This window comes from Centruroides sculpturatus, unplaced genomic scaffold (genome assembly GCF_000671375.1).
Source record: "Centruroides sculpturatus isolate CEXI.00-Female unplaced genomic scaffold, Cexi_2.0 scaffold149, whole genome shotgun sequence".
NCBI classification, from domain to species: Eukaryota; Metazoa; Arthropoda; class Arachnida; order Scorpiones; family Buthidae; genus Centruroides; species Centruroides sculpturatus.
Window position 1 is genome coordinate 207,269 of NW_019384406.1, and position 27,590 is coordinate 234,858.

The 27,590-nt window shown below is 27.7% G+C and overlaps 1 protein-coding gene across 2 annotated transcripts in view; it reads left to right on the top strand.

Annotated features, from left to right (window-relative positions):
* The window catches only part of LOC111618859 (recombining binding protein suppressor of hairless-like), a 131,025-nt gene that overhangs the window by 27,354 nt on the left and 76,081 nt on the right, over positions 1–27,590 (top strand). For both annotated transcript variants that reach the window (XM_023360466.1, XM_023360465.1), the window contains exon 2: positions 22,638–22,662. The gene's annotated coding sequence lies outside the window, so the exon portion shown is untranslated. The remainder of the gene's footprint in view (positions 1–22,637; positions 22,663–27,590) is intronic.

The following is a 27,590-nucleotide window of genomic DNA, read 5'->3' on the forward strand; positions in this document are numbered from 1 at the left end:
CAAAATAAGAAAAAAAGTGAATTTTTAAGAAATTTGCGGGATTTCCCGGGATAAGAAAAATTTCCCGGGATATTTCCCGGGTTAAAAAAACAACCGGGATCCCGTTTGAGAAACCCTACTGATGACTTGTGAAAACTCACTGAATGATTAGCTCCCAGGTGTGAAAGTTGACAGTTATTAGACAAAAATGATATTGTTAGGAAGTTAAGTAAGTAAACAGATTATGTAGTGAGTCTCACACAAGCTTGCTTGCTGAAAATAATTTGATTACATCGGAATCTTCAATTTCTTGTGAAGCAATGTTGATGGGTGAAGAAATTTACAAACATACTATGGACATGCTGGCTGGAAAAATACTTATGACTGATGAAGAACTTGCTCATGAAAATGAAAACTGTAATGAGGAACCTTTTGAAAAAGTCGAAGACCATAGCTTATCAGATGAGTTCTTTGCATATTGAAATCTTTGGTTCTAATTCGAAGAAGAATTTAAAAAATACGAACAGGAATATAAAAAGTTATTCAAAATCTGATTTGGAGGAAACAAATCGCAGCATAAAATATCTATTTTTATTATTTTTTTTTTTACTATATTTAAATATCTTTTGACAGGATTGTAGTTTTAACAACTGCGTGAACATCTCAAGACGTTATGAAACAACAATTTATATAAAAAACGACGCAAGGTGTACTTTTTCTCAAGCAGCCACCCTCGATTAAGGAATCCAATTCGAAGAATTTAAATTAACCAAGCCACTACCACGCCGCAATTTGGCAAACTGATCATTCTCCCGATTAAAAAATTGCCTCATGTGTAACGGTTGTTAAAAATTTAATGACATTTGGTTGCCTTTTCATTAAAAATACAATCTGTGAATTATGTTAAAATGTCTGTTTTTTGAAAATTAGCATATGGCCAAAGAAATTTTCCATTATAAAAGATGAAATGCCAACTGGTTGAGATTACAAAAACAGATTAAAGCAGATTACAGAGCGGATTTCCTCTAATCTGGACTGCATAGTAGCGAAGTTGACTGCATTTCTACAGAGCATGTTAATTTATATATATATATATATATATATTTTATATTTAAAAAAAAACTTTTTTCTTATAAGATTTATGGAGAATTAATAACACTTTTAAAAAATTGTATAGTAAATGCACATTGATATGCAATAACTGCACACAAACTAATACTTGCACATAATTTATGCATTACTATTTTTATCAGTATTATTTTAGGAAGATATTTAACATTTTAACAATTTTGACAATCCAACAAAGAATTGGATACAATTTTTCAGTAATAAAAATTTTCCAGATTCTGATTAAAAAAAAATATATCTAACAATGACAGACATCATATTTATGTAATGTACATGCATTAGAAAGAAAAAGAAAACAGGTTTGAAATTAATAGAATATTTGCTTTTCTCCATTCATTTATAATAAATTTAATTTTTACAAAATGAGTAGCTAAAGTAATTGAAAGAAAACATTAAATTTTATTACTGGTATGTTGTTAGAAATGTAAGTTTGAATTATATGACAAATGTGCTTTTCAAAACTGTGGAAGCTGATTTAGTTAACTTTATAACATGATATTTGTGTAGAAATTAAATTTTATTCCTAAATTTTATAAATTTTTGTGATATAATTCAGTTTTTTGTATCCTTTAACTTAACCATAATGAGATCATTCTTGACAGCATAAAATGGCATAAATGATAGCATTTGAATGTTCAATATTTTTCTATATTTTCAGTTATTTAAAGAAAAATAACATATAATAATAAAATTACTAAATAATGATTTATATACAAGTTGAACCAAAAGTATGTGGTTGTAAGTGATAACATTTATTGAGATTACATACACATTAAATTTTGAGATTACCTATACAATTATATTTACTAATACAATAAAATATAATTTTATCAATGCTGGTGCTCGAACTGCTGTCCATTACAATTTACACAGCTTTGAAGTCTACATTTCACCATTTCATGCTTTGACAAACACTTTTTCACAAGTATCTTTGTGTATTAATTTCTTAAAATGCATCTCTGATATAATTTTTTTAACCATAACCAAGTTAAATATACACTATTGTTATAGTATGACACTAACACAAACCCTATTTTACCTATTGTCCACCTACTTTTGGTTCACTCTGTATAACAAGCAAGTATTTGTGACATTATCACAATATTGGGCTGGAATTTTTAATCACATTTTTAATTCATTTAATTTAAAATATATGCTCTCCATCTCAAATTAGTAGTATTTTGCTCCTGTACATCATACTTTTTTTTGTTAGAATAGAATCATTTTCCTATGCCAGTCATCTATCTAACACCTTTCAGGGGTAAATTTTTTAACTGAAATAACATGACTTCCAGTTTGCATCAGAAGTTCTTATATAGTTAATTGGTGCCTTCTGTCCCTAAGGTTTCCTGATCTGGTCTCATCTTTCTTCTATCAAACTCCATTCTCAAGACTAAGGAAAGGTGGACAGACAACAGTGGGAATTTATAGGTCTACAATTTTTTCAAATTGCAGCCCAGTTATATTTTTGAATGTAATAAAATTTGATAAATATCTTTTTTATATTTATGAATTAGAGTTTCTCTTTATCATTACTATAAGTTTAACAGATGTTAAACTTATAACAACTATATAATATTTTTAATTTGCTTTCAAAAATTTACATTATCAAATTATTTAATTATTCCTTATATAATAATCTTATTAACTTTTTAAATTAAACCAAAAAAAAAAAAATCATTTATTTCCATAAAATGAATAGCTATATTTCTTAATTTGTTATCTAGTTGTAAGTCTTGATAATAAAGAATATTATAAAATATAAATAATGTTTCTTAGTAGTATAGTGACATACTGAGTAATTAAAATGCAATAATTTTAACCAGTATATGGATATTCATTGATAAGAGTAAAATAATTAAAGTAAGCATTATCATGAATAGAAATATTATTTTTTGAAATTAAAATTATGATCAAAATTTTAAAGCAACAAATGTTTTTATTGACAATTCATGTTTTCTCATACTAATGTAAGGAAAGAAAACATGTAATACTTGAAAGAAAAAAATGTAAAAAAAGACATAATTCTGATTAATGTGTTAATAGATATTGGATATTTTTTAATATGTCATTGAAAATAATTAATTTTGTGATGATAGTTAAATACAATATTTAAAAAATAAGATAAGTGATTTTAGGTTTCTGAAGACAAAGTTTGTCCAAAAAGGAACTACCATTTATTTATCTGGACCAGACTACACACTTTGTTGGCGACTGACCTTTCTTTGTTGGTGACTGAAGTTCTTTTAAAAAATACAATTAAAATTACAAGAATTTCTAAAACAGAAAGGTCTTCGGACAGCTAATAATTGCCATTCAGACAAAAATTTACATAAGTGATTTTGTTTAGTTTAGATGTTTAGAGAACAAAATATTGCTTTTAATGCTATTTTTAAGTTTAGTTATAACATTTAAATTTTTCTAAATTTTTTTTAAAGTGAAAAAATTATTGAAGGTCTACTATAGGCATATACACACATTTGCATAGTGTGTATATGCTCTTTTAATCAATGCTTTAAATGTCAACACTTTGTATATAGCTGGATTATGAGAATTTATTCAGATATATAACGTTTGTGTCCTGGGCTTCCTGCAGATTGGCATGTTTATATGTTCATATTGAAGTCATATAATGTCAAGGAAATGTACTGTATCTCACTGGAGCTTTCTTGTTCTAGTTCTATTTTCTAAGTCAGTGTTTCCCAACCTGTGTGCTTCAGCACACTTGTGTATAGCCAGTGCCCTTCAGATGTTTTGCGGAAATATTTTGAATAAGCTCTTTTTTAAATTTTCATTTATCTTTCATCATTTTACTGCTGGCCGACCAAAGTGAAAAAGGAAGTATTCTCTAAAATGCCGATTGTTACAAAACTTGCAGCATCAGTATCTCACAAAAGTTGCGTTTGCCGGCATACCAACTCTGGAGCTTCTGAGCGTTGCCGCTTACCAGCTTAAAGACTGATACTAGCTCTTTACGCATTGATACTAATACTTTCTTTATTTTTAAATTATATTTATAAAATGATGAGCTTTTTTCTCTTATTAAGTTTAACTTTCGTATTATCAAAATTTTTTAAAATAGACCATAATTTATTTTAAATTTTAAACATTTTTTATTTTGAAAAAAATTATTTTGAGTAATCGCGTTAAATTCTGTATGTCGCTAATCCAAAAAAGTTGGGAAACATTGCTATAAGCTATAGGGGTTGTGTTATAAAATCATTAATTAATTAACTTAGTTTCTTCTTCCAAAATTTAAGTACAGTGGGTGATCGGTTAACGAACAAATCGGATAACGAACACTTTCGCGAAAGATTTTTATGTTCGGACAACGAACACTTCACACAACAAACAGAAGAAACGACGTAAAATAATGAATACCGATTAGTCTTCTCTTGTCTTCGGGCAACAATTCAAAACTTTTCGGAGCGTGGGAGACGTCGACATCGACGCTCAACCCGGTATATATTGATCGGATAGTATTCCTCCGAACTTTGAAACTCCCCCTTGTAATTCCAGCCTTTTATTTTTCTGACTGAAACAATTCTTTTAAAGTATTCGCGAGACTGTCGAGCGGGCACTCGTTAAGTTTTGCGTCGTTTTTATTTTCGAAAGGTGAGAGTATAATAGCAAAGGTAGAGAGTGGGCAGATGTCTGATGTTGCTGGGCAGTATGGCTCGAACAGGTCTAAGTAGGCCGCAGTTCAATCTTATCTAAGAAAGATACAGTATAATCAAGAAGACTCAAGTAGCTAAAGGAGTAACAAAAATCACATCTGAGAAATAAAGAGCATTGAAGAGCTCATAATGGAAACTGATCTGACGACAGAAGAACGTCAAGAGCTCTTGAATGAAGAACACCAAGAAATTCGGCGAGATATGTTTTCTTCTGAAAAAGAGGATTAATGCCTACATCTGCTATTAAAGATCTTTTGAAGAAGTGGAAAGATGCCAGAACAACAGTCTTAGAATGGCATCCAAACCAGGTTGAGGTTAATAGGCTTAGGGATCTCTACAATACTATTAATTACTTCTGAAAAATCCCGAAGAAGAGAGAAAAGCAATCGACATTGGACAGATTCTTTAACCCCCACAAACGGAAAAAAACATAACTAATAAAAATACGAGACTATTTTTATTATTACATATAAAGTAGTAAGATAAGAAGTAAAGTAGTAAATGTAGTAAGAAAGTATATATTTTTTATTTTGGGGGCCTCCAGAACGAATTAATCAAATTCCCATAAAAACCTATGGTAAATCGATAACCGGTTAACGAACAGTTCGGATAGCGAACAAAGTCTCGGAACTGATAATGTTCGTTAACCGATCACCCACTGTATATTGTCAATATAAACGTTAATAATAATCTATTTTATTCCACAGGTACTCCTAACGTTTTCTTTTGACTTGTTATTAGCATCAGCTCACATAACGTTTCTGACATAGGCGCCTATCGTGATGCCACGTTTTTGTCTTACAGTTAGATTTTGCTATCACTTAAAAATTGACGCGTAACGTATGAGTGTGCTAGTTCTAATATAATATCTGCTGCTGTATCTTTTGCTCTGCGGGACAGTTTTATCATAGTTACATATCAGAGTGATTGAATTTCTTGTGAGTCCGTCACCATTTTACTTAATCTTTTACTGAATAATCAGTTAGCAAAAGATTCAGTGATTATATCCTGATACCTTTTACACTATAGTCATGGTTCATCATAGGTTGAATGCAAGGCAAACATACGATTAATTTACTTTTTACGGAAAAAATTTCAGTTTTTACTTTCCCGGCTTTGATCACTGTTTATAACAGAGGGAAAGTATGGCAATCGATCAAAAAATGATCCCCAATATTTTTACATTTTTGGACTAGGAACCTTGAAACGTCGGCAATACAGCAAATACGGGGTTTTTTGCATCCATCAATGCAGCAAAAAATTCGGGGTTTTTTGCTGTATTGATGGATGTTAGTGTGTGTAAGGGCACGATTTTGTTCACCCTCTTTGAGGTTTATCAGTGATGATAAAGCACAGGAGTTATTAAGCCTCTCTGAGGCTTAATAACTCCTGTGCTGTTGGTCGAAAATTTCTGAAATTTTGCAGGAAAGATTGTGTATTAGGGGAATTGATGCTATTAAATTTCGATTGTTAAAGGTCAAGGAGGTGATGAGATAAAGAGGGTCGTGTGTCATATCTAGAGTTGAGTCGGACTTATTGACGATTTTACTCGTTATTAGCATTTACAATTGTTTTTATTATTATTATTATAAAACTCATCTCTATCCTCAAAATTAAGAGGTTTTTTTGCCATTTTATAATAATTAAAAAAGATCAAAAGTTTTAAAATGAAATATAATAAAAAATGGCACCACGTGCAGTTTTAAATGCCACCGTGAAACTTAAGCAACTCGTTGCTGGATCTTTTAATTATAGTTTCATGTTCAATTCAGTATATCAGCATATTTTTCTTAATCAGTTTTTTAAAATTAAATTTAATTAAAACAAACTTGCTTTATTTAAAAAAATATTTAATGAACGGCATGCGTAAGTTTTTTATGCGTATTTTGGAGTGGATACTCAAAATGATTCGTTAACTACTAGTATCAATATATATCATGTCTGTACAATGCTATTTGATGATGCAGCATTTTGGAGAAATGTTTCTATTCGTCGATTGTTGAAGTTCAAAACTTTATGCTGAAAAATTCATCTAGAAATTTTTTTTTTATTTAACCGAGAAAGTTATTTTATCCATCGCACATACTGATAAATATAGCCTATATACCATTATATACTGTATTAATTGATGAATAAATATATACCCAGGTACAGTACATTATGGCATTGAAACATTAGAAAATTACTTCATTAATTATCAAAAAATTTAATATTTCCTGATATGCTAGATTAATGAGTGATGCTAAATTCTTTAACTATTCTACTATGTACCGTACCAGTACTGTACACAAGAAGATAGAAATCTATTCGTAGATCTCGTTATTGTCATGACTACAACTTTGTTTGAATTCGAAAGTAATTGACACACACTATGTAAACCATAAACTATGTAATACGCTATCAGTTTTTATATTTTGTCTTTTTAACGTAGTAGTTTGCCAATGGTCGAGTGTTTAAAATCACTGAACACCCGTAGTTGGTTCTAGATTTGCGTCTTGTCGAGCGGAGTTTTTCAGGTTTTCTTTACGTATCTAACACCTACGTAGGGATTAGATTCTCATAAAAAGTGCTCTTGGAAGCACTCCCCTTATCAGATTGCCGTCATACTGCGTTGCCTTATCCCATCAAAGAAATAAACATTTTTAATACAGTACTGTATTTGTTTTTACGTTACACAGGCCTACTAGAGTTTGAGAATAACTGCTTAATTTTATTTTATTGAAGCCAAAATGAAGGATCTTTCTATATTTTATATTAATACTTGTATATAATTAGAGTGACTTTTTATTTGAAGAATTATTGTACGGGGCATTATTTTTCCGTAGTATTATAAATTACTTCAAAATTTATTTTGTGATACTTTTTATAGTGTGTAGTTGGTAGTAAATTTTAAGTTATCATTTATATTATTTTGAATTGCAAATTAATTTGTATTATGAATTATAATTTGAAGTAATTAACCATCCTGTTTTAATTGTAAACAACATAGCAAAAAATTATATTTACATAGCAGCATAGAAACTAGTTTTTGGATATGACAAACTTTCTCCCGGTTTTCGAAGCAAAATGCTTATAATAATTACTTGCCTATTTTGCGTTTTGATAATTAGTATGTATGATAGCTTGCTTATGCCTATAATATGTAGTTTTTTGCTATTACGAAAAATAATTGATATAATAATAATACTGAAGAGAGAACGCAACATTATCAATCTATAACTAGGATGTAGGCTACTGTACTGTACAGTATATCGTATGATTTAAAGGTATAATTTAGCGTTTAAATTTAGTTGGAAATTTTGGTTATTATTGTCTGTAACTGTCTGCTTTTTATACTGTATCATTAACTTATTTGAAAAAAAAATATTTTTGGATTACTCTATTATACAATTACAATATTCTCTATACAATATACTGTACTCAATATATTCAATACAATAACTACTATACTTGTACAAAAAGTATACAACTTGTTTAAAAAAAAACTAGTTTACATAGCATAGTTGGTTTCTTAGATATTACTTTAAATAAACAATGAACGATATTCATTACGTTTATTGAATATTAATATTTCGTTGTTTTTTTATACGAAAATATTTTTGTCATATATAGTGATTGTCTTTAGTGTGTTTAATTCAAAAATTAAGGATATAAAAATAAAATTTGAGTTAAATAGTCAAACATAATACGATATATATAAAGGTACTGTATACTGTTATTCGGATACATTATAAACGATTTCATATATAGATGTTATAACAAGTGACAGAAATTTGAACGTAGTTTTATGTAACAAACGAAATACACCTAAAATTTCCAAAATAATTTGTTTAAATATTTAAATCCCAAAATAATTGCTTCGTTGACAATGATGGATCCTACCTAACAGTTTTTTTTAATATCATTATAAGCCTAATAGATTCAGATTTAAATTAAAATATCTAATTTGGCCGCCTTAAAACATTTATCGTAGTTCTTGTGAATGTGATGCGATTGATAGCAAACATATCAATGATTTTCTTTCCTGTTGCATCGGTTCAAAAATCAATAAACATTAACGTATAAAAGTTTTCTTCGTTTGTTTTGCTGCTTACATATATTAATACAGTAGAGCATCGATTATCCGACCCCAGATTAACCGTCACCTCGGTTAACCGACCGCGTTCTAGTCGGCAAATTCAAATGTCCGCTAGTGATGTGGCGCTACAATATTTGGCTATGTCTTAGCTACTTTAATATTATTTTTGTTAAATTTTTGCGTGTTTTAGCTGGCAACACTGGCTCGACCATGAAAGGGAGGCCAGTATTTAAACGAGGCTTAATTTTCTAATTACGAGTGGTGGTTTGTTTTGTGAGCATTAAAATAATTTAAAAATAATTTTTAACGATACAATAGCGACGATTATTATTTTAAAAAAATTTTGTTAAGTTTACCATCGATGAAAATTCAACGCGAAGTTGGTTAATAGCGATATACTAATATAGGCTATTAATAAACTAATTACATGGGATATAATAATATACTACATTAATAATGGATTTTTTCATACTTTTCGGTTATCCGACTTTTCAATTATTCGACCAACCCCAGTCCCCAATTGAGTCGGATAATCGATGCTCTACTGTAACTTCATATATGATCAATCATATTTTCGAAATTAAAAAAAAAATACTGTACTATTTAATGTTGATTATAGTTATTTGTCGATTTTTACAAATTATTTTGACCACAGAAAATTTGGTTAAAATCGTTGATCAAGGGCGCCGGTAGGATTTTGTTAAAATCGCCGGTTAATTTGATTAAAATCGTTAATCAAGGACGCCGGTAGGATTTTGTTTAAGGGACAAAACATATAAGTTTCAGATACGATTCACTAAAATCGTGTATTTATTTATCTTTTAAAGGTTGTGTTTTCTTGCGCTGTCTTCTCTACCGTTATGAGAGTGAAAAATAAATACGTTTAAAAAAAAAGAAACGGAAACTCCCAACTTTACTATACTGTAAAATGCGATGTTTCCAAATAGTAAAGTACTCGTAGTTTTTATACATAGCTTAAAGGTGAACAGGTGTCATTTCCGTCACAGATTATAGTTACTTTAATTGTAACGACTATTAAAATAAATTTACTTTACAAAACTATTATTGCTTAAAAATTATTACTCGAAAGAATTAGAGGGGAAAACGAAAAGAATAGAGTAAATTTTTGGCGGTATAAGTGTTTTCCCTGGCCTCTGTGGGTATCCTTGCCATGATAGAAGATAGTGACTAAACAAGAAAAGAATTTTTAAATTATTTATTAATCTTACTATAATCTAAACTGGTTATTTCAAATACGTAAGAATAATCAACTTTTATAGTTCAGAAATAAAGAAACCTTTAGTAATCACATCAGGTTACAAACTAGTTAAGAAGCATTTTACAATCTGTGATCTGCGATGATGGGACAGGTGGTCCTCAGGCAGATTAATTATGTTTCCATATGTATTTAAAACATGTTTTTAGATTTATTATGTTATAAATGGCATAGTATGTCCCAAATGTTGGTAATGTTCACATAGGTTAAAAAAATTAGACCTATACTAATACTTAGTGGTCCGTACAATTTTTCAGAGATTTTACTGGCTCTTGGGCCTAAAAAAGGTTGAGAAACGCTGCGTTAAGGTGGTCGATAACGTATTGTTGGCTATATGGTGATTATTCTTACTTAAATAATTTAGTCATTTTTATTAAATTACAATCCAAATTAATTTATTTAAATATAAAGTATAATTTAAGCATTAAAACTGTGGGAAAATGATACAAGACTGATAAATGTTAATGTATGGACAGGATAATTGAAATAAAGTATGAGCATTTTTTATTACTAGAATTTGGCATGATATCTATCATTACAAATTTGTATTGTTGATTAAAATTTAAAATAGATGTCCGCAGGTCATACACAGTATATTCGTTGAGTTTCTCAACTTTTTCGAAATCATCCAAATTCCGGAAATATAGTTCATGATTCTCATGTAAAATTCCCTGAAAGCATAGTTAGAAAGTTTCGACGTAAAAAAATACTTTTATTTCTAATTTTATTTTTAGCATATTATATTTTAAAGCGCTTTTATAGCTTAATCGTAAGGTGATTGATTTAAAATTTGAAATAATTTGTTTTTGTTTCTAGATCCATTTGTGAATTGTTTCTCTTGTAGATAATACAGTCTGGAACATAATATACAAATATGTCATCCGCACATTTGGATAAACAATTATATGTAAACTTCTGGACCGTAATCTGCCAGATCAACTGATATTTTCTACCGGTATATTGACAATAAGTAGATTAACACATTCCCAATTGCCATATATCACCGGGCTATAATTTGGTAATAATAATTATAAATAATTTATAATTATTATTACCAAATTATAGCCCGATGATATACGGCAATTGGAGATGTGTTATTGCAATGTATTGGGTAGTTAAGATGTTTATATTTAGATAAGTAGATTATAACAAAGTTTCTTCATAATCTGTTTTTAGTATTATTAAACTGTTCATTATAAATCGGATTATACAGTCAGTAACATAATTAATTTAAATTTATATCTATAACATTGGTGTCCAAACAGCTGCTCTCCTAGACTCCTACTGCGACTTTCGTTATTTATAAGATGTGTTTTTATAAACTTGGTACATGTTACTTATAACATTTATAGAAAAATTTTACATGACTGTTATGTGTAGTGTACACACACAGATTGTAATTCAGTTGCAATGAACAGGCAACTGAAAGTTAAGGATACGTTCGTAAAGTCGAAAGAATTGAAGTTTACCTAGCTGGTTGTAAAGTACCAGTAAAGTAACAGTGATATTTACTATAGTATAGTATAACTATAGTATTTTAACTTCATATATAAAATGCCATTACAGTAAGAGCATGCGTTTCCTTTTCCTATGGGGACAAGGTTTAACTTACAAGGAGAATCCACGCTTTGATATCTAGAATTTTGCTGAAATTTTAATACGTTTTAGTACCCTAATGCACGATAGCATAATTCGTGCCAATCAGAATAGTGTAAGAGAAATAATAATTTAAACTTTTTCGTGTGTGTTATATATTGAGTTCTATAAACGAATCGTACAAGTAGGCATGGATCAGTGAGTAAAGGACCAGGTTGAAAAAACTTGACTGTCGATGGTTCGTCCTGTTTTTTTCCAAACTTTTTTTTTACAAATTTTTTCTGAAGTGTGTAATCCAGTAAATTGTTAGAGAATATATTTGGTCCCAAAATACTATTTTGTAATTCTTAAAATCATTTATGTATTTTTAAGCCAACAACTGTGAGTAGCGATTCACAGTTGTTGGTTTAAAAAAGGCGCGAATAATTTTAATAATTATAAAATAGTATTTTTGATGATTTACAAAATATTGTTTTAATAATTATAAAATAATGAATCAATACTTTTTCTACAGTTATTTAAAGTTATGCAAAATATTGTAATAATTACAAAAATAGTATTTTGGGCCAAATATATTTTCTAATAATTTACTGGATTGCACACTTCAGAAAAAAACCTGTAGGGAAAAAAGTTGGAAAAAAAGCAGGACGAACCCGAGACATCGAGCTTCTCGGTGTTTTACTCACTGGTTCACGCCTAATCGTTACAATTTGTTTATAGAACTCGATATATAACGCACATGAAAAAGTTCAAACAATGATTTCTCATAAACTACAGCTGATTGGCACGTGTATTAAATTAATGGAACGAGTGTGCTAGAATGTATTAAAATTTTACCAAAATCCAGGATGTCAAAACTTTGGTGTCTCCTTATTAGTTTGCGAATTCTTTCTCAAACAAGAAATAGAGAGTAGTTTTTCCAGTCTGTTTATATCTAATTTTTGTTTGTCGTAAAGTTATAATTACGTAATTATAACTTTAAGATTATGGACTAAGATTAATGCATGTGTTACCGCTAAAGCTCGAAATCCGTTAATGTTCAGATTACCTAGCTAATCTGCAGATTAACTAGGGTGATCCGTTAAAGTTGCTAAAATTGTTCTATTTTTCAAATTACCTAGGTAATGTGCAGAGTATCTAGGTAATCTGCACATTACCTACTAGGCACTCGGTAAAGTGAAAATAAGATTTTTGCTGGAACAACAGCAACGTTTCTGTACGCTTAAATTAACATAATGTTATTTATTTAATTTTCAATATCTAAAGAATCAAGTTAATACAATCAAACAATTAACAAATTAGTTGATTGAATCAATCATCAATCAATTAAGAAAAGTCTAAAATTACCTAGGTAATTTGAGATATAGAACAATTTTAGCAACTTTAACGGATCACCCTAGTTAATCTGCAGATTAGCTAGGTAATCTGAACATTAACGGATTTCGAGCTTTAGCGGTAACATATGGACTAAGATTAATAAACGCTGTTTTAATTAATGCGCACAAATGATATACAGTATTTATTTTTGTAGTCTGTTATCAATAGTTTATAAACTATACAATTTGAAAATTTTAAATAAAATGCATTAATTATTTTAAACTGAAATTGCATATATAATATGATTTTGTATTTTTGTTTAATTAAATACAAAAATCATATTATCAAAGGATTGCATTTTTGTAGCATGCTTAAGAGAATTAACGCAGATTAAAACATTTATAATATAAAAATATCAGATGCATTCTGTGATGCATAAATAGCTATCAAAACACTTTTTCAACTTATCTTATAAAGATAAAATTAAGTGAAATTTGTAATAAAAGTCCATAAGTATAATTATGAGAAATTTTTATTAGCTAAAATACGATAGAATAAGAGAGATTATCGGTAAATACCTCATCACTGCAATTTTTACTTAGCAGTCAATTTTGTAATTTTTTAAAACAAAAAAATGCTACCATTTAACGCAGCTTTATTTTAATTTTTACTCACGTGATAAGATTTATTGAGAAATAGGACATTACTTCAAAGTCGTGTAAAGACTGCATAAATCTCGACCACATTATATTATAAACTAAATTTGCCGTCTTTAATGATTTTAATTATATGGCTCACTTATCAAATTTAATATTTCGGTATTAAAAATTTGCTGTTTGGCATTTTGACGGTTATTTTCATTACTTCTGAAATGGGCTAGCAATTTTAATATTATCACAAAAATTGAATTAAAATATACTAATACCAATGAGAATAAAGGTTTCAGATTCCATAATTGTTATTAACGGAATTGGAACGAAAGTATAGAATTGTTAAACTCTCATATTTGAAAAACGAAACATGAAATAAATCAATTAAAATTACTAGATCATAATTTATATTTAGTCTTTTGTATAAAATATAATTTATATTTAGTTATTTGATTTGCCAGCATTTTCTTGGTTTCTTACAAATTTTATTGCCTGTATTCTTGTAAAGGCTTTATTCTCGTAATCTTTATCCGAAATAACAAAAGATGATTTAAAATTCTAGATAAGTTAAGATCCTTGGCAAATCCAGTGTCTGGATTATTTGCCAAGGATTCGATATACGTTTAATCATCATATAGTTTTAGCTTTTATATTATCATTATTATTTTAACATATAAATATTAAAATTATATAATTATACTTGCATTTGTGTTTATGAAAGTTATAACGTGCTAAAATATAAGCAAAAGTCTTCATTATAACTGTTTAAAAACTGTTGTTTTTTCTGTATATTCTGATGGCATGACTAATTTTTCTATCAATACTTTCCATATAGGCTAAAAGAGATAAACTACCAATGATATTATTGACTTAAATTGTATCCTATTTTATGTTTAAGTACAAAATCATAGTCTGTTATAGAATAAATATAGACTAATTAAAAAACCATAATCAGTACTATTATTTTCGATAGGCTTTTTTTTTTTATAAAATCATAAATCAACTGACTTCAATTGATGAGAATGATGCAGATTGTCATGCAATCTTCTAAACCATAGACATGAACTGATGTCAGTTAAAAACAAATTCACAACATAACCTGACATGGTAATCTTAAAACTTTATTATAATGTTAAAAACGTTTCATATCTTAAACTTACATAACATTGGAAAAAATACGGTATTTAAAAAATACTAAAAAATATTGTTATATAATGTTTTGGAATTTTTGACTATTTAATATGGTTATGTTGCTGTATTTCGTGTTTAAAATAAAACATTTGCATATCTCTTTACATTCTCCCGCCTTTATAAATATTTCTTACACGTTACCCTACAAAGAATCTAAATATATTGTACTAAACATACATCGTTATTTTATGTATTAAATATGTAACTAAATAATTTAAAAATAATATATCGATCTTACATGTTAGAAAGCTTTTTTATTAAAAATGTTATTGATTTTCTTTCTTTTAGGAGTATCAGAAATAATATCATCAGAAATCATTAATTGTTACAGAATATGTTGTTTAAAAATTAAACAACATATTCTGTAACAATTAATATTTAGCGTGTCAGAAATATCAGCATTAGCGACTATAGATTATCGAGATGCTTAATTAAAAAGAATCTTTGCGCTTTACTGGCAGATGTAACATTAGATCGATTATTTTTTTTCTGTTTAAAATATGACATGTTTATATAGAACTCTGTCAATTCATATCTTATACCTCATATTGTTAAGTTTATGAAGTTTTTTTTATCCCAAAATGATAAGCAATAAATTCACATTTTAAAATAAAACGTTTAAAATTCATCTTTGAAAAATAAATGCAAATATTCTAGTTGTTTCATTTTCGAATTCTTTAGATAAATTTTCTGATATTTTTCTCTTAATATATATTATTGATAGATAAATAATGCGATTTATTTAAAAAATCGCTAAAATTTTGACAAAATTTATAACTTCAAAAGTACACAAAGCGATACAAATTAACCCTTAACTGGTTTCGTAAATTTTACAATCATAACTGGTATCATGGGGGCTGCGCAGCCCCCAAGCAAAATTTGCCTTTAGAAAGCAAGTTTAACATTGTGACAGTTCAAAAGTGCATAAATGCTAAATGGAACCCTTCTTTAGTATAATCAACTTTTATTTATTCATATAATTTTCTTTACTTAATTATTACAAGAGATCACAAAATTGTTACAACTTTTGGTGTATGCTTTTTTAACAATACAAAAATCTACCCTATTGTAAGTTTTTACCAAAGATATTTTTTTTTCTTATTCTTAAGAAACTAATCTTATAAAAAAAGTATCTCTTATAGCCTCTAACTATCATTTGTTTAAAAACCACAGGTAATATAATCACTTCTATTTTTAAGACTCAGGAACATTTTAACGCAATTACGTAGTTTAGTCTTGAGAGTTATCACATAGTATTTTTGTAGTACTATGCACTTTGCAAATAAATTTCAAACAACTGTTGCACTTAGTAGCATATTTACCATCTTTTTTTCCAGCACAAAATGACAACATACTCTTTTCAGGAGATTTCGGCTTGATCTAGCAATTTGTATAATATTATCATCTATTAGCAGTTCAAATGATTCTTTGGTAGTCATTTTGAATTTTTGATGCAAGATTGAGATATCTTTGCAAAATAATTGTAAAAATAAAAAAAAACATAAAAACACATTTCCACAAAAAACCAACGTAACTGGTATCGTGGGGGCTGCGCGGCCCCCAGAAGGTACGTAGCTCCATCCTTGTAAGTGCTACAGGGCCGAACATTTGGCACTCGCTAAGAGTCGCGACGTAATGAGATTACATAAAATGGCAGCTGCGCACGATATTTAGATTTTTAGAAAATCGTAAAAATATGACGCGTGGGGGCCGCGCGGCCCCCATAAAACCAGTTAAGGGTTAAGATCTGTATGATTGTTTTTTTTTTTTATCTTACAACAATTGAATATCACTTGAGAAACATACTTCGTTGGTTTTCGCGAAGGAATAAAATGTAATTAAAGCATCCAATTGTATTAATTACATTTTATTTTGTACTGGCAATTTCGTTGCTGCAGGACATGTTTTGGCCCGTTTTATGGGTTTTATTTAATTAATATGTCCTACTTGTCGTTTATCTAAAAATCGTTATTATAATTTTGAAAATACTACCGTTTTCATTTCTCAACAAGTGTGTGAGAGAAACGAACAAAGTTAAATTTTCTATTCAGTTATTTAAATTATCATAAATTATAATTTATATTTACATAAACAGAAGTAAATTATGAGTGCAAATTATTGAATAATAAAAATATCAATTACTGAGTATCAAAATGTATTAAGTAAAACTTGTTTTGCGGAGAGATGTATAAATATTATATCAATCAGTCTTATTTTATGTAGTTTTGAAATAACGTGATCTCTTGCTCTCTCATAAGATTTATTAATTTTTTTCTATCGTAAAAATTATAATGCATTTTTCTTCAAAGAGAATCAGAAAGGCTTACTAATTTGATTGTTAATTCGAATAAAAAAAGACTGAACTGTGCCTATAAGTTTGCTTAATTTTATTCATATGTTAACAATTTCTTAAATCAATAAAAAGTTAATTAAAATTATTTATTCAAAATAAACCGAAAAATATGATTGTTTGGTGAATAATTTAGTGTCTATTTATGTAACAAGTTATGAATATATGGAGTGTATTTCACTCCATATATTCATATATTGCTTTTCACATTTATAATATATTTATTTGTAATAATCAGTCTTAATTTGCATAAATCTAGTAGCTCTATGACACTTCTGTAGCATGGTCATCTATTCTGTTTGTACATATTGTTTATTGTCTTGTCATAAGGAACTTTGTCGGTTCCCCATTGCAAGTACAGTGGGTATTGTAAATATGTTATGTTTGCGTGCCCATCACTTAGGGCGCTTCTGTAGTTCTTAACTACTGTTCCTCAAGTGAATGTAAATTTTTAATTTTGTTTTAAATAATAGCGATGCAGTCGCCCTTGGGATTTCCGTTTCATCCCCTTTCCTATCCTTCTTTATAATTTCACCTTCAGCCTCTTCCTCTAAATCATCTTTCTTCTTCATTTTCATCCCAGGCAATACCTTTGAATAGCCCTGGTTTCATCCCCTATCTGCTAAAAGTAAAAGGTAGGGTTTCTCATTTCCCGGTCTTTTGCTTGTCCCGGGATAAAAGTGAACTGTTTCCCGGGATCCCGGGAAATCCCGGGATAGAATTAATTATTTTTAAGATATACAAAATATCTTGAAATCAAATGATATAATTATTTTCCATTTTCTAAAGTAATTTTAAAGTTCTGTAACCTCCAAAATCATATTAATAATGCTGTGTAAGGTCTATAGGCCTATAATAAAAATTACCTTTAAATAACGTAGAAATTTTCACAAATAGAAAAAAATTAATTAAAGTTTGCTGGAAACTGCATACAACAACAACAAAAAAAAATGTTTTGAATTGAGTTAAAAATTAAAAAAAATAAACTTCTAATTTAGAAGGTAATTTTCGTTTTTTAAATAAAATATAATACAAAATATTGCAAACTTTTATAAGATTTTAAAAAGCAAAGATGGTCAATACTCCGATAACTCACTCTAATTCTTATTTTAGTAATGAAAAGTCTTGCCACCGAGAATGCCCTTTCCGATTCAATTGATGTGATTGGAATAGTGTTTAATGCATTTAAGAGAAGACAGATATTATGTGTTTTTTCACCTGTAGCCTGGAAGATTTCGAGTTCGTTTTCGAGATTGTAGTACTTCTTTCGCTCTCTAGTATTCTTGATTTGTCTACCTTGGCTGCTTTAATAGCGGCATCAAGCTTAGAGCTCGATAATTCGGCAATTCATTTGGCTTTAATAATCAGGTTTATGAAGAAAAACTTCATACTTGCAGACTTTGTACTCGTTTGTATCCTTGCCCAATTTGCACAATCTGGCGTCAGGCATTTATTGAAGCTACTGGGCATGGTTAAAACTCAAGACAGCGTAAGCACAATTATTCCAGATATTACAGGTTCCGACAAGTAAAGAATTTTTATAGTCCTGCCACAAATAAGCTATATATTGATTATTGACCATTTGTGACATGCTGTAACCAGCAAAAATTTAAAAAAAACTAATAGGTAGGTTTAAAATTAATAAATACAAATGTATTCTGACAGTGAATGAGTTAATTATGCTTTCTATTTGCAAAATTCCTCAACCTTAACACAAAATAAGAAAAAAAGTGAATTTTTAAGAAATTTGCGGGATTTCCCGGGATATTTCCCGGGTTAAAAAAACAACCGGGATCCCGGAATCCCGTTTGAGAAACCCTAGTAAAAGGTAATGTATGCTATATGCACAAGCTCTATAAATGGAATTCGTTATAATATCACACTGATGCTACAGTTTGTATTCATTATTTTTCAACTGTAAGAAGTATAAGGTAGATTTAATTATTTTAAAACAATATCCATATCTTCTGATTTAAAAAAAAATGAAGTTAAGCCATAATTTTTAAAAGCACACAATTTGTTGTTATAATCAAATATTTTTTATTCCCTTTTTGTTCTCAAATTTTGTATGTTTACGTATATCACACGAATGGTATATATCAATATAATAATATACTATAATCTCACGTATATTGGACTTTTAAAATTATCCTTAAAAAATAGTTTTGAATCTAAATAGTATGCAAGTTAGTTATTCTAGAACTGAGAGCTGTTTTTTTATCCCAACAAAATACAGTATGTTCTCAAATAATAATAAGATTCTACTGTTAATTATAAATAAAATTTGATTAGAAAATGATAAGAAAGTAGACGTGGACTCTAGACGTCATTTAATTTAGTAGACCAAATACTTTCTGGGATTATTTTCATCTTTAGAAATTCTACTCCTGTATGCTTTGAATGACTAATCTGTTTTCATCTCAGATATTTACAGAAACAGTAATTTGACATTACAATAGAATATTCAAAATATTAATATGTTTAGACGATTTTGAAAATAATAAACTTGTAATTAGGAGATTTTGTTCTGAAATGCTGCATTTTAGATCATAAATCATTAGGTAAATTAACTTGACAAAGTGTAACAATAATAAGATTAGAAAAGTAAGTTTAATGGAAAATATATATACTGGTATATATCTGTCTTGTTAGGTCACTCATTCAAAGTCAACTAATGATAAATTATGAAATTAAAATTTTATTTAAAATTTTAAAATTAAAAATAACTTTTAAGACTTGTATTGAAATTTTTAATAATAAAAATCATTGAGTCAGTTTTGAATTAGTTTTATTATTTGTATAGACTATAATTAATATAATATGTTTTATAATTTATGGTTTAGTGTTGTCTGATTGAAGAAAAAATTACATCTAAATGTGTATAAATTATTTTAATAAATTTTTTATATAATAATATAATGATTAATATATTTTTATTATAATAAAAATTGATTTTGAGTTAAACAGATTGGTTCAGATTTGTACACTATTATTCATGCTAATAGTGAAGCTGTTATGATTTGTTTAATATTTAAATATATAAAATGTAGGTAATTTGTTCATATTTGTATTTATCATTTTAAATCATCAGTTATATGATTTAAAAAGTTGCATTTCTGTTTACAATAATAAAATAGCTTTAGTCTTTGTCCATTTATTTTTAGCTATAGCTGTTCAGGATTAAACATCTGTTCACATTAATCAGAAAAAACAATCATGATTTGTGAATAACTTAATCTTCCTAATGCATAGAAAAATATATAAATTTAGAATGCAGATGTTGCTCATTTTAATACAATTTTTTGTAAAATTGAAATTATAGTTTAGCTTTCAGTATTCTGTAACTTGAACAAAGATTTTTTGTTGTACGATTTTTTTTTATTAGTAGAAATTTTTGATAAATTCTCTAAATTTATTGTTCCTAAAATATACTTAATGTAATATATAAAGCAAATTTCTGATTTAAAAGATTTAAAAAATGCAAAATAAATTTGATCTTCTATAACTTATATTAAAATATTAGAAAAACAATTTTCTGTTTATTGATTTATACATTTTTATATAAAAATTAATTATAAAAATGTAAGAATTTGTTGTTTTTAATTTAAAAGTTTGATGAATAAAATTAAATAAAAGTTATTCACGTAAAGAATGTAAAGTTGTTTTTCAGTTCCTTTAATAATTTAAATCATTTGAGAATTTCGCATATATTTAATAAAATTTTAATTTTATCTTGGACTTGGACAATATTTTCCTTGAACATTGTTCAAATTTTTACAAGACAATAAATTCATAATGCATAACATATTCATAAAAGAGTAGAAATGGTATATGAAATAGATTGAAGCTATTCAGTTAAATATAGCAAAGAGAATTACAATAAAATATTTAAAGTATATTTTTTCTATTGTGGGACTTGTTTCTTAAATTTTTAAATTTTAATTTATGACGATTTACTCATTAATTATATATACATATATGTTTATACGATATGTACTGTACACATGTAAGAATAAAATATTAAATCAGAAAAAATCATATGTAAAAACAAAAAAAATAGTTGTAATTAGTTTATAGTGTAAAGATAAAATTAAAGATGAAATTTGGAAAAAGAAGTATAATAAAATTTCAATTTCTAATAAATAATAATTTTATTTAAAAGTTTGACNATAAAATGTAGGTAATTTGTTCATATTTGTATTTATCATTTTAAATCATCAGTTATATGATTTAAAAAGTTGCATTTCTGTTTACAATAATAAAATAGCTTTAGTCTTTGTCCATTTATTTTTAGCTATAGCTGTTCAGGATTAAACATCTGTTCACATTAATCAGAAAAAACAATCATGATTTGTGAATAACTTAATCTTCCTAATGCATAGAAAAATATATAAATTTAGAATGCAGATGTTGCTCATTTTAATACAATTTTTTGTAAAATTGAAATTATAGTTTAGCTTTCAGTATTCTGTAACTTGAACAAAGATTTTTTGTTGTACGATTTTTTTTTATTAGTAGAAATTTTTGATAAATTCTCTAAATTTATTGTTCCTAAAATATACTTAATGTAATATATAAAGCAAATTTCTGATTTAAAAGATTTAAAAAATGCAAAATAAATTTGATCTTCTATAACTTATATTAAAATATTAGAAAAACAATTTTCTGTTTATTGATTTATACATTTTTATATAAAAATTAATTATAAAAATGTAAGAATTTGTTGTTTTTAATTTAAAAGTTTGATGAATAAAATTAAATAAAAGTTATTCACGTAAAGAATGTAAAGTTGTTTTTCAGTTCCTTTAATAATTTAAATCATTTGAGAATTTCGCATATATTTAATAAAATTTTAATTTTATCTTGGACTTGGACAATATTTTCCTTGAACATTGTTCAAATTTTTACAAGACAATAAATTCATAATGCATAACATATTCATAAAAGAGTAGAAATGGTATATGAAATAGATTGAAGCTATTCAGTTAAATATAGCAAAGAGAATTACAATAAAATATTTAAAGTATATTTTTTCTATTGTGGGACTTGTTTCTTAAATTTTTAAATTTTAATTTATGACGATTTACTCATTAATTATATATACATATATGTTTATACGATATGTACTGTACACATGTAAGAATAAAATATTAAATCAGAAAAAATCATATGTAAAAACAAAAAAAATAGTTGTAATTAGTTTATAGTGTAAAGATAAAATTAAAGATGAAATTTGGAAAAAGAAGTATAATAAAATTTCAATTTCTAATAAATAATAATTTTATTTAAAAGTTTGACTTAGAATTACGTTATAAAATTAGCCAATTGTATATATTTTTTGAATTTATTATGTAGTAATAATAAATTATTGACCGTTGCTTATTTTTAATTACAGTTTGAAGACGATATTATTATATTAGGTAAGTTAATTCTTTACATTTAAAACTATACTTTTTATATCTATTTTTTGTTAAAAATTTACTTAATAGAATGCTTAAAGGCATTGAAATTATTTATTCATCAAATGCTTTAAAAGTATTATATATGCTTTCGCATAATGCTGATCGAATTGTCTTTTCTGGAAAGTAATTAGTGATAAATTAATTCTTAGATTCAGAAAGAAATACTTAGACTTTTATATGATTATTATTACGAATTTATAAAATAATAATTCAGATATTCATATTAAAATGTCCGAATTCGTATAGTTATTCAGGAAAAGCATTTTCAATAAAGCGTAAGATACATTAACATTTTTCACACAAAATGTGTAGCAGATTATGATTTACTTTTATATTTAAACAAATGATATTTCAAATAAAGTTATTGTTGTATCTTCTGCAATATGTTATGTTATATATATCATATATAATACAACAGTTAATTACAAATAAATATTCTAGCAAGGCTTTCGAACAATTTTTTAAAATTTTAACATATTTTTAAAATTCAAAACGTAAAATACTAATATTTAACCAAAACATAACATATTATATACAATGTAGGATAGTCTAGCAAGGATTTTTAAATTTTCTTCGAGAGAATTTTAACATTTCAGATGTATAACAGTACTAATTTATAACTAGATTTAATCCCAAAGCGCCGAAAATAATATCACTGTGTATAAAACGTATAGTAATAATAAATGTAATTATTTTATAACTGCAAACTTCACTAAGAATTAATTAATGATCCAGTTTCCGATTGCGTTGCGAAACTTCAAAATCCGTTTTTTCTTCCCACGGTGTCAAGCAGCGAAGAAATGAACCCGGTATCTACCACTCCCCACATTACAACTCTGTCAAGGTCTTAAAACAAAGGTCCCATGTGAACCAGTTTAAGACTTATCGCAATTCATTTCGTACGTTCTGTGTATCGATATTATTGCATTCGTTCCATATTATTTTTCCAGATCAGATTTTAGTTAAAAAAATTAAAATTGATATTAAAATGGTCAATGACATTAAAAAATATTAAATTAGGAAAACAAAAAAGGTGTTTTATGGTACTGTGAGATCGAAAATTCGAATTATTAGTGGATATGCTTTACTTGTTTTTCATTACCAAGAGGTATGTATGTACAGTATGGTCGGTACGCCGCACAAAGAAAGAACGCTCTGTGACGGTAATGAAATTATTGTTGGAATATCACCGGACTATATCGAAACATTAAACTCAGAGTTATGACGCGAGAATAATTATGGCAGTGTACCGTGCAATTTTCACATGCAGCGATATTTCCTAGCTCGTACGTAGAAATCACGCTATCTTGTCGATAAAACTACGAAAAGCAAGAGATAGTACGAAAAAGAGGACCGGTTTCGGTATTAATTCCGTCACGACAAAGGTGTGATTGATGAGTAATGGCAGGTGGGTTGTTTTTTCTTCTTCATCTCGCACTTCCCTGTCATTTGGTCGGTTCTGTGTGATACTCCCGGGCTTACACTGATTAGACCGCAAGTCATCGAAGTAGAAGTTTTTGTGAAGGGCCGACAAAATTAAGAGAGGGCGGAAAAAATTCGCGCGTTGACGCATCGGTGCATGACTACCTTACGTCGTCTTCGGCCCCATCTCACGCCTTTGACGCCCCCCTCTTCGTTTCTCACGCCTTGAGTGTGCTGACAAATCGCATGAAATAACTAACGTCATTTGCCCGCCGGGACAACTGCGATTGAGATGGCGTATTACGGAGCGCAAAACGGAGTGAGTAATTTTAATATCTCTAGATATGTTATGAAATTCATATACTTGGCTCCAGCAGTATTCAGACCATATACTTTCGGGTCTTACAAGTGTTAAAAAGCTTATCCTGGCCTTGCAGTTTAAATATTGACTTATATTTATAAATTGTTAAATTATGAACGAAAATAGAGCATCTTTAGCAAATTTATCACGTCGCAAATTATGCAGAAGTCATGCAAACTAAATACGTCTCCTGTTTATTAATGAAATACAGAGAAAATTGTTGAAATAATAATCTAGGATAACTTTCCGTAAATTTTTAAAGTAATTTTACGGTGCAAGTTTTATTTTAAAAAAGTTGTAAACTTATAATTTATACAGAACAATTCTGTAATCATAAAAGAACTATTATTCAAATTTAATGATTTAGTTTGATGCCACTCATCTCAATTAGATTGATCACTACCGAAAACATTCTGCATGATCTTCACGAGTAATTTTAAAATATCAAGTTTAATAATTGGAATTCTGTGTGTGTGTGTGTGTGTGTATTTTTTTTAATGAAATCAATTTAGACACCAACTCGATTACATTATAGTGTATATTAGATAAAAGTTCATGGCATTGCCAGTTTAAAATGGATACATGTTAAGTAGAATAGTTTAGCACCTCACTCATATATCTTAAAGTTTTATATACTAAAAATACAGTAAAGTTTAGAACAATTCGTATTTTGATAACTGTTAAGAAAACTTTAAAACTATGTCAGAACTTGCATGATATAATATTTCTCTAATTAGATCTAGTTAATTTTCGAGACGTATTATGAAATTATTCATGACAGACTGCGATCGCTTAAAATATCAATATTAAAATTCAAAAGTTCAAGCAAGAAATATGTATATTGTTCATTAATATTTAATGTCATGTATCATCATATAATTTTAAAAACCAATTTTAACAAATAAAAAAACAGTATTAACTTTCACTGTACAGTGATTGGTAAAGTTGCGAAGGAGGTGCCGAACTATTCGATTAAACCTCTTACCGTGAACGATTTTTATATACACTTATGAGATTCGAACAGATAGCGAAGTATATATTCGAAAAAAAGTAGCATCGGGAGCTATAAAAGATGAAAAAATATTTTTTTTTTCCAAAAAGACCGAATCGACGTTTTGCGTGCGTCCGATTCACGTTAGTAAGGTGTTTTGGCATTCGCCCATCACGAATTATTTTTCCCTCAAATATACAAAACCTTACGACCTTGGTTATCGCTTTCCGTTTAACAGTTCTTTGCCGAACTATCTGACGTTTTCTCACGCTTCTTCGTGTCTCCGAACGGGATGGGTGCACATTTCGGATTAGTTTAAAATTCTTAAGATCCCTTTTTTATTCAAATTTAAGTTAAACGGTGAAAATATCGCATGCATAGCACAGAAGTTTTTCTGCAACACGAATATAATCACAAATAATCCATTTTGATGATACATTGATACAAATGTTGTGTTGAATGTGATTTTGTTAGTAAATGCGGCTAAATTATATCACTAATTATGAGTAATCAGATAGTTAATATCATCTTTATTAAAGTGAGCTTATATTCATATAACTTTTTTAGAATACCATGCATTTATTATCTTTTGACTATTTTCTATATCTCCAATCTTCTTTTGTACGGATATTAGAATAGTTCTTAAGAGATTAAACATATAACTTTTAAGTAAATTAATATTGATAATTTGTAGTTAGTTTTATTAAAATATGATTACGATGTTATCATTATCTTTATGTTAATTGGAAAAAGCGCAAAAACTTCATTTAATTTCATTTATTTCAGCATTATTAAAATTGTGAAGATTAACAATCTTCACAATTTTAATTCATTAAAATATTTTTTAATATATTATCTTATTTGTTTTAATATACTATATTTTAATCTATCCAAAATATTCGATACGCCGTAATTTATTTTCCAGTTATTTACTTTCGAGCTTATGAAAATTCAGCTGTATTGAAAGAATGAAAACTAATAAAAAATAATCCGGTAAAAATCAGTAACAACAATTATCAAATTAAAATCATTTTCAAATCCGATATTTATACAATCATTTTATTTATACTTAATTAGATAATTGCACTTTTTGAGAGCATATAGTTACTATTAATTAATTAAAGCCTGTGAAGTCTTATCCGAACTAAATAGGTTTTCGGATATTGAAAACAAGCAAGCATAAGAATTTAAGTGCGTGATGTTTTAACAAAGTTGTTATAAACACATGCACATCTTTTTCAGAAGCATTTAAAGAATTATTAAATTTTTTTGATAATGAAGTTTTCATATTTGAAAAAATTATTGGAAGTTTATTATAGCGATTGAAATCGAAACTATTATTAATTCTTAAAATCTCTGTTCCTACGCTACTATTAAACAGAATTTTTATTAGAAAAATTATTGTTAAAGCTATTAACAAATGAATGCGACATATATAGATCATGTATTATAATTTTAATTAAAGAAAACTGAAATTTTTATTACATATGATTTACATCTTGAAACCAAGTTTAGTTGAATGCTTTGCCATACAAACTAGCTGTTTAATCAAATTATCATAAGAAAATTTAAATATATCAAATAGAATTTTCATAGAAAAAGTATTAATAACGTTTTTATGACATTTCACTAGGATTAATTCTTTTGTTCTAAGATTACATTCAATTTTTAACAAACGAACAATGTATACGTGATTTTCCATATGTACAGTGAATATTGATAGCTTTGTTTAATACGTATTTTTTCCTCCTCGAATTCATGTTGGCATTTGATTCTGTATGTTACTGTTTTCTTAACGTGTCTAAGTTCAATTTGTCTGAATGCGGGAAGTTACTTTGAGACCTTTCACCTATGATTTGTGACCCATTTCCGAGCTGGAGAATTTTCTCATTCCCGTCATGTAAGATGTAGTGTTTTATTTTCCCCGCCGAGTTTCTTTCTCGGAGATAAGTGTTGCTTGAGTTGGAGAAGTGCTGTTAATGGAAGAAAATGATATTTACTGAAATATTTTATGTTATTGATTATACTATTGCAATTCAAATTTGTGAAATATGCTCTTTTAGAGGAAAAGCAATGTTATAAACTGTCGAATTCGCTATTGAGAAATGTTTG